The sequence below is a fragment of the Cuculus canorus genome, chromosome 11, assembly GCF_017976375.1.
Source record: "Cuculus canorus isolate bCucCan1 chromosome 11, bCucCan1.pri, whole genome shotgun sequence".
NCBI lineage: Eukaryota > Metazoa > Chordata > Aves > Cuculiformes > Cuculidae > Cuculus > Cuculus canorus.
Genome location: NC_071411.1, coordinates 488,044 through 507,171, shown reverse-complemented (window position 1 = coordinate 507,171; position 19,128 = coordinate 488,044). Strand labels below are relative to the sequence as shown.

The 19,128-nt window shown below is 43.2% G+C and overlaps 1 protein-coding gene across 8 annotated transcripts in view; it reads left to right on the top strand.

Moving 5' to 3' along the window:
- The window catches only part of ATP2B2 (ATPase plasma membrane Ca2+ transporting 2), a 313,761-nt gene that overhangs the window by 83,854 nt on the left and 210,779 nt on the right, over nt 1-19,128 (top strand). For all 8 annotated transcript variants that reach the window (XM_054076383.1, XM_054076378.1, XM_054076388.1 and 5 more), the window contains exon 2: nt 18,785-18,889. The gene's annotated coding sequence lies outside the window, so the exon portion shown is untranslated. The remainder of the gene's footprint in view (nt 1-18,784; nt 18,890-19,128) is intronic.

Sequence of the window (19,128 nt, the reverse complement as noted above, 5' to 3'; positions counted from 1 at the left end):
CATGTAGTCTACTTGTGACAGAAATCGAGCGTAACTCTTTCTTGCGATAGACTGTAACTTTTGAGTATCAAGAAATTTGGAGAATGGAACTGTTCATCTGCATGAAGAAAACGTTTTAGAATTAGAATTCCATAGAACAGAATCAGGTGGCCTCCTTGGCCCCCGGGGCCGCTGCTGGCTCATGCCCGGCTGCTGGTGACCAGTGCTCCCGGGGCCTTCTCTGCCGGGCGGCTCTCCGGCCGCTCTTCCCCAGGCCTGGAGCTGCGCAGGGCGGGTGCGTCCCCAGGGCAGGATCAGTCTGTTGGTGTTTGAAGGACCTCATGAAAAACTAGATGGTAAAAAAGTGAAGAGAGTAAGAAAGATAAGTGAAAAGAAGAAATTAAAGAAAGTATTTTTGGCCTTAAGTTTGTATAAAGTGCAGATGATTGCAGAATGTTCTCTATTATTTTCTTTAACTTTCCGCCCCAGTTTTGGCCACACCTTTTTGTTGGATTTGACACAAATCTGTGAATAGTTTTAAATACAAAGTCTGTTTTCAGGTGAGTTGTTAACTTTTTCTGAAAAGTATTTCCCATTTTTGTGTTTCATGGCCAGCTATAAAACTCTGTGTAAAAAGTGAAGTTTGAAATATATGCAAAAATTTTAAGTGCCCTTTTTCTTTATAAAGCTAATAGAAGGTAAAGTTAGTGGAAGGTATTCACTTTACACTTGGGTATGGAAGAGAATGGGAACGGTTTTATTTTTTTCTATAAGTAGTAACTTCATGGGACTATAATGTCATATTTCTTGATAATACATAAGTGCTTTTACTCCTACATGTACTTTCACAAAATGTAAATTTAGTGAGTCACATTCAAAGTAAAAAGGCCCCGGGAGCTTGAAAGATTATTTTGCTTTATGCAGCAGAAACCATTATTTGATATCAAGTCTTAAAACTTTTAAATCATCAAAGTTACAAAAGTATTGCAATAATTATAGTAAATACCATGAATAAGCTATTCAGTTGATATCTAAATTTAGTTTATGCAGAGAATTAATAGACACTTCTAGTTTACATTTGTAAAATAATTTTAATTGGAAGCAATTAAGTAAAACCACATTGCTTCAAAGTAAATTACTGCTTTCCAAAATGTTTTTAAATCTACGTGTATTCCATTTCTATGTGAAAGCCTACTGTAATTAAAGTTTGACTTGTGTTCCATAGGAAGAGCTGGAAGTCAGTCCAAGGAACCCAGCCATGTAGTTGGATTTACCCAATTGCAGAATTACCAGACTTCTCTTGTTTGCTGCAGGTTTTTTTCTCTCAAGTGTTTGGCACTGCTGCTGTTAGAGCCAGGACGCAGAATTAAATGGGCTGCTGCCTGAGCTCTATTTCTGAATCTATAATAATGTTTATGGTGTTGGTATTGTCTTGACGTTTGATGTATTTAATATTTCAGCTCAAGGACCGAAAAATGCTTCTATAAATGGATCCACGGGAAGAGTTTCTGCTGTAGTTTTGTAACAGTGGCTGTGTTAATTTCCACATTAAATTCCTTCCTTTTATACTAACATGATAGCAGTGTTATTTTGGCATAAATACTTGATGGAAAAGATAGTCTAAGGACAGAGTATTCCCTGTAATGCTTCTTTCTGAGTGCCTTATGACTCAGCCATAAATAATAAAATGCCAGTATTTTGTTCTGGAACAACATCCATGCATAGGAACAATGAACATAAAATACTCTGTGGGATAAGTGGAACTCAGTTTTATAATCAGAATGTTTTGAAGAAACTGAATTGCTTACCCAACAGACAACGCATAGAAGGAGACACCTTTCTGCTGCCAGGAGTAATTATAGAGTGAAAAGGTCCTTACCAGTCGAAAATGGAGTAAGCTGGCCCACACGCCTTGGGCAGCGCACCGACGTAAGAAGACGTTGGGCTGTGTCCCTACCATCTCCAGCTGCAGTGCCACCTCCCTGCATGGGGACTGGCAAAGGAGCTTGTGCAGAGCAGGCGTTGGTAGGAGCAATGGTACAGAGCAGTTGTTTCCACTTGTGGTTCAAATGTTCAGGTCATTTAGAGAACAGGAATAGGTTTTCACGTGAAGAAGTTTGTTCTTTCTAATGGAATTGTCACTGCTATCTCGTCTTCTCACTCCTTAGGTAGCAGATAAAATCAAGTGTATGTTCGTTTGAAAGTATTCCGTGCAGGCGCCTGCGTGTACCAGTAGCAGCATTCAGATCCAGGTGCTGGTGGTGCTCATGTGGAAAATGAATATTGTAAGTGTGGTTGCAAATATCATTGAACTGGCTTTGAAAAGAGATTTTTATAATAATGAGTATGGTTTCCCTCCCCTCCCCTCCTATCAAAAACTAAGAAAGAAAAGAAGAAACAAAAAGCAAGAAGAAACAAATTTGGAGCTGCTTTCATTCTATCGAGTAAGGAACTTTTAATTTCCTTAAAATGAGGGTGAGATTTTTCATCTGTTCCCCTCTGCATTCTCTTAGTGGGATACAGTACCCAGTCTTCTTGAATTCTATCCATATTGTGTTGCTAAAATGAGGATCTCTAAACTCTCAAGAACTGTTCAGTTTATAATGCCTTTGAAAAGGTAGACCTGTATCCACTCTGTTTTTTCGAGGATGACCAGCGTGCTTGACCTGGGAGCAGTGTGTGCATGATGGTGGTGGATGAGCCAGGTACCTGGGTCTGGACTCAGTGTTCTTTTCCTTGTATGTCTTCCTGAATTTGCCTTAGCTGAATATATCTCAGATATACTCACACTCATCCCCACCTGCTTTGCGATGTAATTTACTGCTTAGTACAAGATGACTCGAATTTAGAATATTTGAGCGGAAAAATATTGTGTAAATGATGCTTAGCGATGCTTTCACTAAAATATTATGATTTCTGTGCCTGAAGCCTAATGTGTTGATTTTACATCTTTTATTAAATGCTGTGAGAGTTTTCATGCTTTGACTAGGCCATCACGAAAGTACAAATGCAAAATAGTGATGAAAACCGTGATGGCTTAGAATTAACTTTTATGCACGTTATTTTATGTTGTGTTCCGGCATAGCTTTGGTCCTAAGGATATGCAACTGCTAGAGGATTAAACACCTAACCGTATGTGGATGTCATTCAGTGTAAGCACAAGATGTTGCTTAACGTAAAACCTGCTCCCCAGTTTAAGAAATCATGGTACTTCTATGCAGGATTCTATCCGGACCCTGGGGATTATCTCCTCCAGTTATGAGCTGCTGCCGATATAAAGGAATTTTGAGTTGTGAATGCTGCTGCTATCTCCTGGTATGCTCACCATCTATAAAAGGATTTACTGACCATCTGTAAACATGACATTTAATTAGTTATTGTTATAATTAGGCTATGACAAGCCAGACAGCTATTGCATTATAGTTAGGTTTTGAAGTCGGTAATTAAAATAAGTAATATCCGGTATGTTCGTTGGCAGTAAATGCATCACAGTAACCTGGAGTCAGCAGGAAGACACATTTAAATGCTAGGAACAGTGCAGATGTTTGTCCAATGTAGCGATGGCTGGGAATGGGCAAAAATTGGCTGTTTCCTTCATCTCTTTGTATCAGTCCAGAAGCCTCTGGCTGTTTTCATCACTCTGCCATGTGCAATAGTTTATGAATGAGGATCCTCTGGACTGAAGATTCTCCTCGTTTACTTTAACCTTGGACTTTTTCTCTGTATTACTTTCTTTTAGACTTCGGTCAGGAGATGAGCATTTAAGGAAAACATAACTTCAGGAAGACAGAGGACAAACATCTAGGTGACCACATACTGTTTGCATCAAGACACGTATAAGGCCATTCAGAAACACTTAGGGAAATCAGATAAATTTGTTTAAATTTCCTTTGTGATGGTACTGCAGATCAGTTCATGAGGATGGTATCGAATTTAACTCTCAACATCGTTGGTCACGGATCCGTCTTATAGACTAGTCTTTGCTTAATTTTATATCTGTAATTGTTGGCAATTTAATGCGTTGCACTGTTTATAGATAGATACCTCTTTTTTCACTTGTTCAGCCAGCACTTGTCTCAGTTGGTGGTCTAATGCGATTCCAAGAGAAAATGGTGCTCAATGCGCATAGCAGAGATCTTGCTCTAGTGCAGTTTCTTTTATGTTCACATTGCAAGGCAAAAAAGGAATCAAATATTCTCCTCTGATCACTTGACACTGAAGGAGGCGGCTCACATTCTATTTCCCTTATTTCATCCAGACCCTCCTGGAGGTCTACAGAGGCTGAATTCGGCTTCCTGAATGGAGAAGGGGCACTCGGTTATCTGGCAATATTCTGCCCTCTGTGATACGGACTGTTATGGTATACAGCCGGGGTTTGTTTGGCGTGTCTCTGGGTACATGGGAGTGTGTGCGTTTGTGTTCTGCTTTTCTGTAAGCACCCAGTATTTGACCAGAAAGAATACATAGAAGCATTAATACTGTCATTAAACCTTTATCTTTGATTATTTCAGATTTTTTTTTTTTGTGTGTGTATGTCCTGACAATTCTTGTCCTAAAGAGCCTGGATATCTTCACACCTCTGTTTAAGAATCAGTTGTGCAATTCCGTGCCTACCCTGTGAAAGGCAAACCTCCTTAGAAACATTCTCACCCTGATTCCCATCCTACTCCGTGGATGATGAGCCCTTTTCTTTCAGAGAGAAGAGAAATGGAGGCTTTTTACTTGAAGGAATATGCATACAACGATTTTTTAATGCCTGCGTTTTCTGCATTGGCTCTTGAAATCTGAACTAAAGGAAAAGAAATTATTCCATCCCCTTCCATCTCTTAGAGGACAACTCCAGTGTAATCTCATTTGCACAAGTTGGAAGTCTGGATAGCCATAACATTATCATCAGGTCTCAAACCTCTTTAATGTCAGCGTCCTGACGAAGAAGCAGAGTTTACTGTTATATCAAAACATGCCTGCAATATTTCTCTTTATTGCAATCTTTCCAGACGGGTGGTAACTGGGAAGGTGAGAACCATATGGAGATTCCAAGAAGAGCTAGGTACTAGCACTGAGCACCTTGGAGTGTTTTTCATTACACACAGGAAGGTGAATTATTTCCTTTGTAGGTGCCACATACCTGCTAGAGGATCAGTCGAGCTGCTCAGTCTAGAGACTCTAAAATCAGTATTGTGTAAATACCACTCCTTCTTACATCGGGTGCTGACAGTTCGGGCAGGACTTGCAGTGTCAGCACTGAGTGAACGTCAGCACCGAGGCAGCAAACCAGCCCACTCCTACTTGCTGAATTCAATGTGTTGGTGACGGAACTTCCAAAGTCTTTATCAATTTATATATAACCACATAAAAAGGGGCACACATACATGCACAAATACGTGCAGATATAAAGGCAGCATGCTTTATCACCTACAAAATTATGCCAAATTGTGCTAAAAACATTTTAGCACGTTGTCCTTTGCAGCACTAAGTCAGCTTGTTGAATTTGGGTTTTTTGTTTTTTTCCCCTTGAGCACTGCAAGTATCACAGTTCAAAGACACTCAGTTCAGCTTGCATTGTTGGTGGGTTTGTTGTTCTGTTCTAACACCACTGCTGCTAAATACTCTCGTGTGCCCGTGGCACTCGTTATTTGTTTTGAAATGTTTTTTTCTTTCTACCATATGACTTAAGGCTAGTGATATTTGTACTGAATCATCACAACTCCAAGAAAACGACGGCTCTCAATGGCAAAACACAAACTGTTGTCTGCATCAGAGAGCCTGCTTGAGTGTGCATCGGAGGGCTGCACTTGCTTTGCTGCAGCAGAATTCCCTACCACTTTGCCATCGGTGCCTCGGAGTTAGCGAAACCCTGACTGCTTAGGGAAGAAATTAATCCAGATAGGAATGTAAGATTAAGGATTAGTTCAAATGTTTTTCAGTTTTTAGAGTACAAGGAAGCTTTTTTGATGATGGAACTGTATGTTAAACTTCTAGAGAACCTCATTTCTTCTACTGCTGAGATGTCAGACCCGATGGGCAGTCAGGCGAGGGAGCGAGGAGAAGCAAGTGCAGCAGAAGAGCAGAGGGGAGAGGAGGCTGGCGGAGCTCAGCTCAGGCATTCAGAACATGGGCAGCATGAGGAAAAGTCTCCGCTCCTTTGTGTCCAACACTTCCCCTCTCCACCCTCACTTTCTGAGAAGAGGGGACAGTTGCTGATTTGTAATTTTTGTAATAAAGAATCCTGCAGAGATTTACGGGATCTCACTGCTGAGGGTTTTTTTTTTCATTATTCCGCCCCTTGGTGCTAGGCATAAACTATCCTCCTTTCTATCTTCAGCTCCCCATCTGTTAGCAGAAAGTGATGAGTCTGAAGAAAACTGCTTTGGAAAGTAGGGTAGCTTCCCTCATGGTGAGGAGCTGTGAAAGCTTGACAAGTTCATTGTGACCATTTGACTTCTTTGTCCTCATTGCTAATTATCAGAAAATGGCTTGGTTTTACCTTGTACGAAATATGTGTCTAGCTAGAAAGAATAAATTAATTTCCTTTTCTGGGCTCATAATAAATGCAGCTTGTTGAGATTTCTGTTGCATATGCATGATTTCTTGCTGAGTTTCCAGAGAGAAAAGGATCTCATAAAGAGAAATGTTGCGAGGTGATTCATTCCCGAAACCTAGATTCCCTTCCCGACTTAGTCCGTGCATCTGAGCGGGCGTAGGAGAGGGGAAGATGCAAAGGGAGAAGATGAAATGGCTGAGAACAAGCTGTGAGGAGCTGGCAGCTGGTGCCCTCAGAAACATTCACATCAGATCTGGTTGTGCACTGTCGCAGTCGTCCTTGCTTTCCCCACACCAGTAATTCCCGAGTCCCTGGGCCAGCAGTGGTCACTTTGGCAGGCAGGTAGGGACATAAGGACACCGAGTGCCTGCCAGCAGTGTAAGCAGATGACTGGCCTGAGGGAAAATAGCCCTAAGAAATAGACGGCTGATCTCTGCTGAATATCAAAAAGCTGCTTGGGTATATGACTTGGGGAGTGTCACCACTCTGGGTAGAAAGCTCCCTTTTAATCTTGCGTGTTATTCGACAGCAGAGGAGCAAGCAAGGCGCCCTTAGCTGAGCTAGTCACAGAGGTGTTGGTCTCGAGTTCTTCCTGCTCTTGGGTATGTAACCACTCTACACTCTTAGTTTATGTTTCCTTAGGACTAATTTCTTCTCAATCGCTTGCCATTGCTGCCGTTCGTCTCTGGCTGAGCTATAACTTACTTTTACTTAAATGATTTGAACTGTTGTTGCTGTTGCAGTAGTCCAGAGCACTTTGTATCCGACAGATCAAGTGCCTCGGAGGATCCATAGCTTTCCTAGCCACTACACACTAACCTTGATGATAGTGGAAATCAGAATTGTACTTATTTTTGCACTGAAAGCTTGGATCTTCTCTTGTGATCTCATGTATCTCTTCTTTTTCTGGATTTGCTGTTACATTGTACGTGGTTGCTAGAGTACACTCCAGCCTTTAATTGCAAAAGCTGCTGGTATATTCACCCCCTGTACAGGTTGAGAGTGTGTGAGCTTCTAATCATCCTTTATTGTGTTTTTCGTAATTTAGCTGCATCTTAGTATCATAGTATAGTTAGCGTTGGAAAGGACCTTAAAGGTCATGTAGTTCCAACCCCCCTTCATCACCTGTGTCCCAGAACCGACTCACAGCAACCCTCTTACATAAGCTTTATTCTTATATGAAATGAAACTAGGCTTCCTGCCCAGAGATAAATCGTGGATGCACTCTGACCCGCCTACGTTTCTATTATCTGGGTCTGTATAATCATTGTCTAATAGTAGTAGATAAAAAAGGAAATCATTGCTGAGAGTATTTGCTCAGTGAGCAGGGAAATCCCTTTTGACAGCTGGAACATGCATTGAACCTTAAGGCAAACAACAAAAGTGATGAATACCTCTAGAGGGGTTTTTCCTTTCTTCCTGGCCCTGTAAGGGAGGTCGAGGGGGGAAAGCATTGAGGAAGAATACAATTAGCTGGCAAGATGCTTTATATTGCCTAAAGTGCACGTAAGATTTACTCAGAAACAAATAATCAGTTGGATTATATTTATAGAAATCCAGGCATGGGAGAAATAATTAATCCACACAGTGGTCAAAAGGAATTACTATGTCCATGAACTTGAGTGGTAATTGGTTTCCTTTTCCGTAGAAGATCATAGTGAGTTACTATTTTATTCTGTATCTCTATCTTACAGGGTTCTGAATTAGGAGGCCTGCAGGGTAAAAATCCCATCTTCAGCAATTGTTTTTTCCTTTGTTCCTTTCCCTCTTCCTGCCCCCTCCTGCTTCCCTAACTGCAGCTCCTGTCTTGGCCAGGTAGGCTGGCCAAAATAGCTCCTGCCATCTGGAGCAGCCACTGGGAACCTCATGGTGACTTCCTCTCTGTTGAAATGTCAGCTTGAATCTTCTCTCCCTCGCTTACTGCTCCTTACTTTCCTTTTCATTTTGTTATTCATTATTCAACAGGGTGACTGTGGCGTTTGTGTTGATGTATAGTGGGCATGGAAAATGCTGTGCACAAGAGAGCTTGATGTTCTTCCTCCTCTGCCTTCCCCGTTATCCTGATCCCCATCAGGGTCTGGCTGCTACTGATATGTCATCTCTTTTGTGAGAATTATCTAGCAGGAGGTATTGCGATTATATTTAGTTTCAACATGAGTGCAGAGCTGTCTAAATTTTGTTTTAAAAGATATAAAGAGCATAAACTTCGGACAAGCTATTATTTTTCAATTAAGATGAGGTTTTTCCTATCATTCATAACACATTTTTGCATTTTCAGATGTATAGAATTGCTGAATTTTCTGATAAGCAAATTAAGTGTTGCTTTTTTGTCCACAAAGGTTATTGCTGTCAGTGTGCCATTAGATGGGCACGTCCATGTGGTTCTGTTTTTCAATAAGCTGCACTTGTAGTTGCAGGGTTGTTTGGGCTTGTGCCATGGGATCTTGATGATGAAAAGTCAGGAGCTTATTGAAAGTAATTCCTGCATCGACATAGTTTAGTAATGGTTTTAAGGCACTCTTCTGATTAATCGTATGAATACTTTAAGATGTTCAGGTGGCTGTTGGGGTTAGAAGAGAGGCTGTAGATGGTTGCAGCAGATGACACGAGGCCATTGGCAATGCATTTAGCCGTGCAGATTATGAGCAGGTAAGTCTGTCAGCTTCTCCACACAGCTCTGCCAACAAAACCCAGTCCTTGATTACTTGTGGGCAGTAGTGTTGTAGAGGACTGGAATGTTTAATTGCTTTAATTGACCGAAGAGCAAAATGTTTTAGCTATTTCCATTGCTGGCTTGCACTCTTACGTGAAATCAATCTTTTCCGGGTCACACCTTTCTTATCGGTATGGAATTAGGGGCAACAAAAGACGGTGGGAGGAGGATGCTGGTGAACAGCATTTTGGTTTCCATGGCCACTTTTTGTGTTGAGGTGTTCTTGCTTGGTAAGGGAGCTTCCCAGAGGTGCTTTCACCCACAGAACTTTATTCGTGGCCTTCTTATATGTTCTTCCGAGTCTGACAACTCACGGTCATGACTTAGTCCATAAAGAAATGGGTTTGCTTAAAGAATTAGGAGTGAGACCTTGAGCTGCTCTTGGAGTTGCCTGTAAGAGACTGGATAAACAGCTGCTGTGCCACAGTGATGTAGAAAAGACCAGGTCATCACAGCTGGTGCCATCTTGAGCTGGTGTATCATCTTCACCCCGTACTTCAGCTCCACTGGGGTGATAAACACAGCAGTCCATGCCTAGAAAGCTGGCCGAGGAGCTGCAGTTTCCCAGGAAGCTGGAAGTGGAAGGAGGAGTGGGAAATGGAGAACTGTTTGTGACTGGTGTTGCCATAGCAAGTGGATGTTTCATGTGCCAGCTTGAAATCCACTTCATCTGAGAGCTAAGTTTGGGTATCTTGCTGCCTGCTCCCTGTGACTGCGGCTCCTGCTGGGCACAGCACTTGTCGCTGCCTATGTTAGGGAATGGAGAAACCTCTGCTGCTCTCACTGCGGTGGTGCGGGGCCAGGAGCTGGGGGAGCTGGGCCGGGGCTGGGCAGGCTCTGTTGAGTGCTTGCTAGTGTGACAGTCCTGCAGACTATCACTGCAAAGCCAGGAAAGGCTGCGAGAGATGCTTTTGCCTAATTCTGCACCAAGTGGGTGCCTTTAGGCTGTAGAGCTATAAAGTACAATGGTCACCACAGAAATCTTCTAGTTTTAGGCATAGCATTTGGATGGTTTTCCTCCTCGACGAAGGCTCAGAGGGTTATTTTCTCATTTGCTCCAGTATTAGATTTCTTTGCCCCACTTATTGAGGAATTAACCTTTGTGGAATTAAACAGATAAGTAAATCCTGCAGGATATGGAAGCTGCTTTTTTAATTTTAGGTGCTAGTTTTAAAGGAGGAGGCATTTGGGCAGCAATTATTCCTTGTACAGAGACTCTTCTAAGCACTAGAAATCTGGAACAGTCTTTGTGTTTGAAGCAAATAAAATTTGCCTTTTTTTTTTTTTACTGTGAGCCAGGTTAAATTAATTGGAAAGAAATGAACCTGTTCTTTCTGACTGATCCTTTTTGGCTTCAGAAGGCTGTTTTGAAGATTGATCATTCTGAGCAGGAAATAGGATGGCGTTTTGCATGAAATATCTAAATTATTATTGGTGATCGCAATACCCAAGTCAGGATGATGAGCTTTGTGTAGGGCTATCACTTAGCAGTCTGTAGCAGCTGCCTGAGTAGGTTTTGGTTTATTGGTGTCTTTGGGTAGGAGTCTGAGTGAAAAAATGATTGCAGAATTGCCTCGTGCAGAGCAGATGGTAATGGCTGTAAGGAAGCAGGAGACCAGAAGGCTTTGCAGAGTGCCCGTTAAAATACTTACATGTCGGATTTATTCACAGCCCGCTTTTGCTGTGGATGTGTGCAGAATGTGCTGCTCTAAACACTGACGGTAACAAAAGCTCTGTAGGAGGCCCCGCGACTCTGGTGACTCCACTGCCCACCCTTGGGAGAACAGGTGTGCGGCTGGTGTGGCTCTTGAGGAGCGTGCTCCGCAGGGCAGTGCTGTAGAGTTGAGGCTTTGCCAGTGAAATGGCATCAAACGCTTCCTGCAATCCACAGGACAAAGGCCATCGGGTGGGGTTCACTTCTAATAGCGTTCTTTACAATTCACAACTGAAATGGGAGGAAGACCAGCAGTTTGGAAGTGGTGCCTGTTCATTCTCACTCATGCAGGGAGCATGCAGCTGCGCTGATGCCGTTACTGGGGGGTAGATAAGGAACAGAAAGTGTTGATTTGTTGTTTTCAAATCAGAAAGCAAAGAGGGAAGATGCAACGTTGTAAATTATTACTAATACTAAACAGAATATTTTTTTCTTACTATGGTAGGGCTGCAGTTAGCAACGCACCCTTGGAAGGCTGAGGAGCGCTGCCCTTCTCCAACGTGGTGCTGCTTATTTTGATGGGCCAGGGTGATTTTTTTAAAGGATTAGGTATGTGTAGCCCCATCTGTTTCCCAGTAACTGATTTGTTACATTAGTTTCATACTTTTGCTTTTGATCTCTGTAAATAAGGAAAAATATTATTGCAATCCCATTTCCTTGTGGTAGAAGACAGTGCTGAAAGTCTGGTCTTGTACCATTGAACACTGGCTGTGCGGGTTCATGCATCTGCTTTTCCTCCTCAAGTGGTTTCTCTCTTTTACTTTAAATACGCAGGCTCCTTGCTTGACAAAGACTAGTGTCACTTGAACCTGAGGAGCGTAGGTGTGCCATTGTGCTTCCTCTGATTCCCAGCTGCAAGAACATACTCATCTTTTGAGCCATTGTCATATTTTCCCGCCTGCTCTTCCCTTGACTGCTATAAATTCCAGAATTACACTGTACAAGGCAGGGAGAGCAGCCCAGGGCAGGTCGTTAACAGCAGTACATGCACATGGTTTTGGTGTTACCTGACAGTGCAGTGAAGTGCTGTTTAATTCCCATGAGCCTCTAAGGTGCCTTCACCCAAAAGACAACACTTCTCAGCTGCCATACGTCAGGGCATCTGAGGGCTCAGGAGGACTCAGAAGCTGCTGCCACTCCCAGAGGCAAGATGTGACGGGTCTTGTATGGTGTTTGTGGTTTTGTTCCTCCATGAGAAGTAGCTCCCGGCCTTCCCTAGATCAGGAGCTTAGGGCTTGTGACAGGCCTCTGTTTGGGAATGAGAAATATGTTTTGATATCCATTTTCTCGCTGTCCTTGGGGTGCAGTGAGCCATGTTCACCTCACGTAGTTGGGGTCATTTATTTACGTACGTATTTCCTGTTAGTGTTATTGCATAGAAACTCCTTCAGTATTTATGGCATCATCCCATATCAGCTCCACTACAGTCACCCCGAGCAGCATGGGTAATCCACGTTCCAAAAGCAAGTACATGCCAAGAAAAAAAATTGTCATTTACAACAGAGTTTTCTACTCAAGTTGTTTATTTCATCCAAGCATGAGGTTGGATTAAAAATTGCTTAACACTAGTGTTGGAGCTGGCTGCTAATGTCGTGCTTCGGTAATACTGACAGCTGAGCAAACAGTGCCTTTTGGACACAGCCCCTGCTGCACAGTGGGCTTCTTTACATCACTTAGCATGGCGGTTCTAGAAAGAATTCCTGATCGGTGTGACTGGGTGTAACGTGTTTTGCTGCCGAAATGCAGATGCTTCGAGGTAGAAGGTACTTTCTAATATGCTCCTGCTCGGGGACCAGTGTCCCTGCGTGGGCAGTAGTCGAGGCACCTCAGAGTCTGACTGCCAGCACCAGCTGGAAACTGGTGTGGCGGGATTTCTGTATCCTGGGTGAAGCCTGTCGTGCGAGTGCAGGTGGTTACCTTTAGATGGGCTGAGATGATGGGCTAGGAAAAAGGCCAAGGTACTTCCTCATAAATGCACACGATACCCTGAAGAAAGGCAAAGAAAGCCCCTCCTGTTCATCACAGGGGATTCAGACACTCTGCACGTTGCAGCACTTTGGGAATATCTTACACTTCTCTGTGTGAGAGGCAGGCTGGATCCTGGCCTCCCTTCTCTTTCCCCAGGCTTTTGGCAGTCGTTAAGAGCTCAGGAGCAGAGCTTTGTTTCTTCTATCTTTACTTTTTTTTCCCCCTCTTAACTATATTTAGGGTGTTTTCCTCCAGGATTTTACCTCCATTATTTATATATATATTTGAATTTTCTTCTTTCCAGCTTCAATTCTTGCAGCACCTAAATCAAAATGGCCCTATTATAAACTTACAGTCAGTTTGGTAATAAAACAACTTAATAGTATTGTATAAACATTTCTTCCAAGGAAATTTGTTTTGAGTGAAACCATATGCACATGTTAATGGGAAATACTTGTCACACTTCTGTTTTTCTGCCATCTTTTGTATTTGTTTTCAATAGTTATTAATAGCATCCTTCTGAAACTTCGCTGAGGAGAGAATACACAGCAGATTTTTTTTAATGCTGTAACTGGAGAACAACTTAAAATGTCTTGGATGTGATTCCAAACAGAGCTGAGGGAGAGCAAAATAATGTGTAGTCCCTGCTTGAGTACATAGCTGTAATTACACTTGGGGACTTTGCTGATGTTACAAAAACCACTAGAGCAAAACCCCATCAATAGAGAAATTCTCAGTCTCTATTTTCAATGTAAATCAATCTGTAGGGAGTCTTCCCTGTGGAGCTGCTTCTTCAGAACTTGATATATACCGATCTCGTTTTGAGTTCCCAGCTCTGCTTCAGAGTAGCTGCAGCCGTGGGTTGTCCTGCTTCCCACCTTGCCCCTCCAGTAAAACAGCCACGTTACAAGGGTGGTACCTTTGGGGGGTTAAAACTGTTGAGTCCTGACAGGTGTGGACTCCATTCCCTCCCAGCATGACACTGCGTTTTGTGTATCCTGTAAATAGTGCCTCTGTAGAAGATGTGCTTGGCAAACAGTGCTCGCCGGTGCTTGGTGTCTCCCACCTCAGTCGCCTCGGGTGTTGAGCGTGGATGATTGTTTGGCTGTCAGCAGTGGCTGTCCACTTGATTGCAAAACTATTGCTTCGCTGTCAAGAGGTTTCCACCCAGCTAAGAGGCAGTGGTGCTGGCGCAGAGGTGCCTATCTGGCTGTGTTCTGCTGTGCGAGGCTGCCGCCAAGGCTTCTGTGTTCACAGCCACGAGGGACGTTGGCCCAGGTCAGGCCAGCTGTACACAGACATCCCCAAACCTGGCTCCTGTGTGGCAGTGATTAGCTCAGAGATCATCCAGTTGAGCAGCAGCATCAGAGTTGTCTCGTATGTGCATTGTGTGATGGGTTCCTTTACTGAAATTCCTCTGGCACTTCCACGTCCAGTCACAGGGTCTTGGAAGCTCTCTTCATGCTGCTTCATGGTTCAGCCATCAGCATTTTTGCATGAATAGCTTGGCTTTGCCCGCTGCCTTTCCTGGTTACGGGGGATTCTGTGGAGCCCTGGTTGCAGCTCAGCTCCCCGGAGGGCTCTGCTGGCCATCCTGCTGCAGGCGGGGGAACACAGTGCTCCTCCTGCTCCGCTTCCCAGCTCCTAACTGGCTGTGTCCTAAAAGCACAGGCTGCCTGTAGGATCTCTGAGCAGCTTCATTTTCAGAGGATTCTCTTTATGGAAGGTGTTTTGGAAAGCTTACTAATACCTACTGGATTTTAGGCTATCCGGATGCATCTCTCCAGCTGACTGTCCTCATGCACATGCCTACAGCAGGTCTGCACAGTACCCTTCATGGAACAGGGGAAAAATGTTCATAGTATCATAGTATAGTTAGGGTTGGAAGGGACCTTAAAGATCATCTAGTTCCAACCCCCTGCCATGGGCAGGGACATCCCACTGGATCAGGCTGCCCAAGGCCCATCCAACCTGGCGTTGAACACCTCCAGTGACGGGGCATCCACAGCCTCTCTGGCAACCTGTTCCAGTGTCTCACCACCCTCATGGTGGAGAAATTCTTCCTAACGTCCAGTCTAGATCTGCCCCTCTCTGGTTTATATGCGTTCACCCTGATCCTGTCCCCACAAGCCTTTACGAATAGCCCCTCCCCAGCTTTCCTGTAGGCTCCCTTCAGGTCCTGGAAGGTCTCTCCTTCCTGTTCCTTCCTGATATAGGGTGTTTACCTAGGTGTTTATTTCTAGGTTTTAATAATTTCTGCTCATGTTCCTGATAAGGTCTCAGGGTTACCGGTCAGCATTACCCATGTATCCACTGTAACGTTAAAAAATGAAAATACCCGCCTTGGCCCAGCTCAGCTGCTCCGGTCTGACTGCACTGGAAGGGTCTTTCCTTTGCCCGTTAGCCGGCAGGTGCTGCTTGGGAACGGCAGCTTGATTCAGGCTCAGTGTACTCTGCCTGTTAGACGCAAACCTATTTTGATACAAATCATTACTGAAGTCCAAAATGTGGCTGAAGCTTTAAGCTATCGTTAGTTTTGCTGGGGTTTAATCTGTTGGATTTTATGCTCTTGATACCTAACAGATTTTTTCCCCACATCCTCCTCCTCTATTTCTTTGTCATCCTGCTTTTACATGCAATATTCTTTTCTGGTTTGTTTTTTTAACCACGTTTCTGCCCAGCTGGAGAGTTTTACGTGTTCCTTGCTGTCAGATTCCGTTGCTCAGGGTTTTCAACAGCCCAGTCAGTCCCTGGGAAGCTCTGTTTTCCATCACGAAGGATAGGTGGCACTCTTGCTACTCCTGTGTGGCTCCCTGAAATAAATCAGGTGTATGTACGCTCTTAGTAAGGCTTCTTTTTATAGAGTAAATAGTTTAGAGAGTGTTCTTGTACCTTGAAGAGGATTTCATTTTTATTTCTTTAAAATATGAACACATACTTAACTTGTCTGAGTCTGGGGCTGGTTCACGGTACTCTCTAGGAAGAGAAAATACGTTCCCTCTAAGAAGACCTCACAAATAAGTGCTCAGCCAGATGGCATTGGCTCCTTTTGCACAGATATATTTTTGGCTTTATGTGTTTTCTTACCATTTCATTAGGCAAAGAAGAAAGCCAACAAATCTTTTAATGTCCTTTTAAATCTAATTATTAATACCTTTATCTGTAGTACTTCCTTGTTAGTTCTGTGTTCAGTATGGAGTTCATCTGGCATGGCAACCCCAGCACTGTGGAAGGGAAGGAAATGGCACGTTAGCAAGTGCTAAAGCTGGTCAGTGTCCCTAGATTTATGAATTGGTTGTAGAATTGTGTAGGGTTGTGAGCTGCAGTTTTCTTTTATAATCTAAAAATCATGAAACATGGAAAACTGCATGCTGGGTGAGGTAGGACATTTTGGATTGTTTCTATAACTTGTCCCAGCTCTACAGAATGCTTTCTCCTTCTCTTACCGAGCACACAGCTAGCACGTGGTTACACAGAGATTTTTTAACCTTGGTGCTTGATTACTTCAAATCAAATCCGTTTCGTTATTACTTCTGGCTGACAGCTTCGTATGGTCGAGGTAAAGCGACTGGGTGACCTCAGCCCGGTTTCTCTCGATCCATCTGACGATCCATCTGACAATCCATTGATTCTGTTATTGCTCTTCTGTCCAAAGTCTCTTCCGCATTAATATCTCTTTGCAGACTCTTCACAGGCAGTCGCAATTGAAGCCTTTGCAGTGGAGCCACTGCCAACTCCTGAATGTCCTGCAAGGCTTCTTTTGCCATGCAGTTCAACTGGAAAATAAAACAGGTAATGTAGAGGGAACTGTGAATGGTAAAGGAGAAGTTCCTTATAGACAAAAAATACATTGGTGTGATTTTCATCGAACATCCAGTAATAGGTACGACCACCTAACGTCACGCCTAACATGCCGGGCTCTTCAATGTGTTTCTTCAGTGCTTTCATTTTCATGAAGCCCAGAAGGCTGAACTGTGGCTGGGACACTGCCTTACAGTATAAACTTAGCTGAAAGAAAACTGCTTCTCGGAAGAGTTCCCAATCTAATTTAGATTTTAGACATCTTCACTTGAAAATATTTAGTTGGTATATATGCACTGGGAAAAGAGTGCTTGATTTTAATCGGTGATTGGATTCTGCAATTAAAAATTGATTAACAAGTTGTTTTGTTTTAATGGATGAAGAAACATTTTATAACTTGGCAGTTTATGTTACAGTTTATATTTTTGGTGTCCTCCCTTGTAATACAGGCTCTTGTATTACTCATCCCTGCCTCTCTTCTGCAAAGGGTGGTTTGGTTTTGTTTTCTTTTTTTCTCTTTTCCTAACAATACCCTGACCTGTTTGAATTGAAGAGTACTAAATAAAAATCTGTTTTGAGGCAGGAAGTTTTTGTGATGACTTGGTTAACATTTAATTTTACTTCCTAATGCCAGATCAGCTTTCAAGCTATTAGAAGCCATTAAGGCAAAGTATTCTATGTGGTTGGTATAAAATGCAGGTCCCAAATGGTGGTGGTTTTTGAAGTTCACACTTTTTGCCCAACTGTGGGAGTACCAGCATCTTTGAGAGATTCCAATTTTGGTCCTTATTTAGCCTTGACATTTAACGTGCTTGACATTCTGATTATTTTACACCTACCTAACTTCTTCAAGCTTGAGGGATAATGACAATACTTTGAGCAGTTGTGAAGGGTAGCTGTATGTTATTAAGCAGGTACCACACTACAAGTGGAAGGAGAAGATTTCTAAGCTAGTTCTAGAATCATTTGGTTTGTGTTGCATTATCTTGGGGTCATCTGTGGTTGTTTAGCTGTGCAGCTCAGTTATCTGGTTTGTTGCCAGGAAGATAAAGCCTTCCTAATATTTGTTGTCCTTTTATTTACCTCTATGTTTGTCTGTGTGTATGTAGATACATAAAAAATACATAACGCTGGACTGCATGCTTACGTTGTTTCCTTTGTGACCTGGGGGTGAGGCACTACAGTGATAGAATCATAGAATCATAGAATCACCTGGGTGGAAAGGACCCACTGGATCATCGAGTCCAACCATTCCTAACACTCCCTAAACCATGTCCCTAAGCACTTCATCCACCCATTCCTTAAACACCTCCAGGGAAGGTGACTCAACCCCCTCCCTGGGGCAGCCTCTGCCAGTGCCCAATGACTCTTTCTGTGAAAAAATTTTTTCTGATATCCAGCCTGAACCTCCCCTGGTGGAGCTTGAGGCCATTCCCTCTTGTCCTGTTCTGTTTTGATAGAACAAGATGAGAATGTTCTTTCTTCTAGTCTGTCTGGTGTGGTGTTGATGTGTTCAAACACGGAGCACTCGTGCATCCAGCAGGCGCTCCCTGACTCGCAGAACCGCTGCCTGCAAGTGCCGTACACCTTCTTGAGCATCTCTTATGAAACACGTCAGAATGTCCTTTATTCGTGATGACGTACATCATCATGTTGACCTTCAGAGCGGTCAGTTGTTCACTTCCAGCTTCTTCTGTTACGCAAGTCACATGTGGGGAATCTTTCTCCGCAGCCCCCTTCCTCCCTCCAGCAGACACGCTAGCAGAGGCGGTGCATGCTAACGAGAGGCCAGCAGGCTACAGCACTGATGAGTGACGGGAGAGGGACTGGTGCGACTGAGACACGTAGTTCTGAGCTAAGAATATAGATCTTTGGTCACAGAGTTAGGACTTTTAAATCACGTTGTTTTGCTGCAGAATGTCTGTAACCATTTATGACACTGCATCTTTGCTCTTGCATCTGTTCCTCCTGTGCGGTATCCTTTAGATCCATCCTCATTTGTTCTATTAATTTACTTAATTCTCTGGGGTTTGTCAACTCTAATTATCTCCTTTCTTTCTTCCAGTCTTGAAATCAAGATTGATGAACCAACACGAGAAGACCCAGCTGGGTATGTGACTTGGAGCCCTGTGGATGAAGCACTCATTCGTTTTCATAACACAACAGCGCGGTATGTTGGTTTTTCCTTTTCTCCCCAAAATTACAAATCCACTGTTGTAACTTAATAGAAATCCTAGAAAATTGAAATGGAACATTCCCGAGGAATTCAATTCTTACTGATCAACGAGATATTCATATTTGGGTTACTGACACCATCCAAGGAAACAAGAGTGCTTTGCTCACTTTGCTGTGCCACCAGTCAGAGATTTCTGCCACATAACAATGCTGCTTGTACTTTCCGTCACTGAG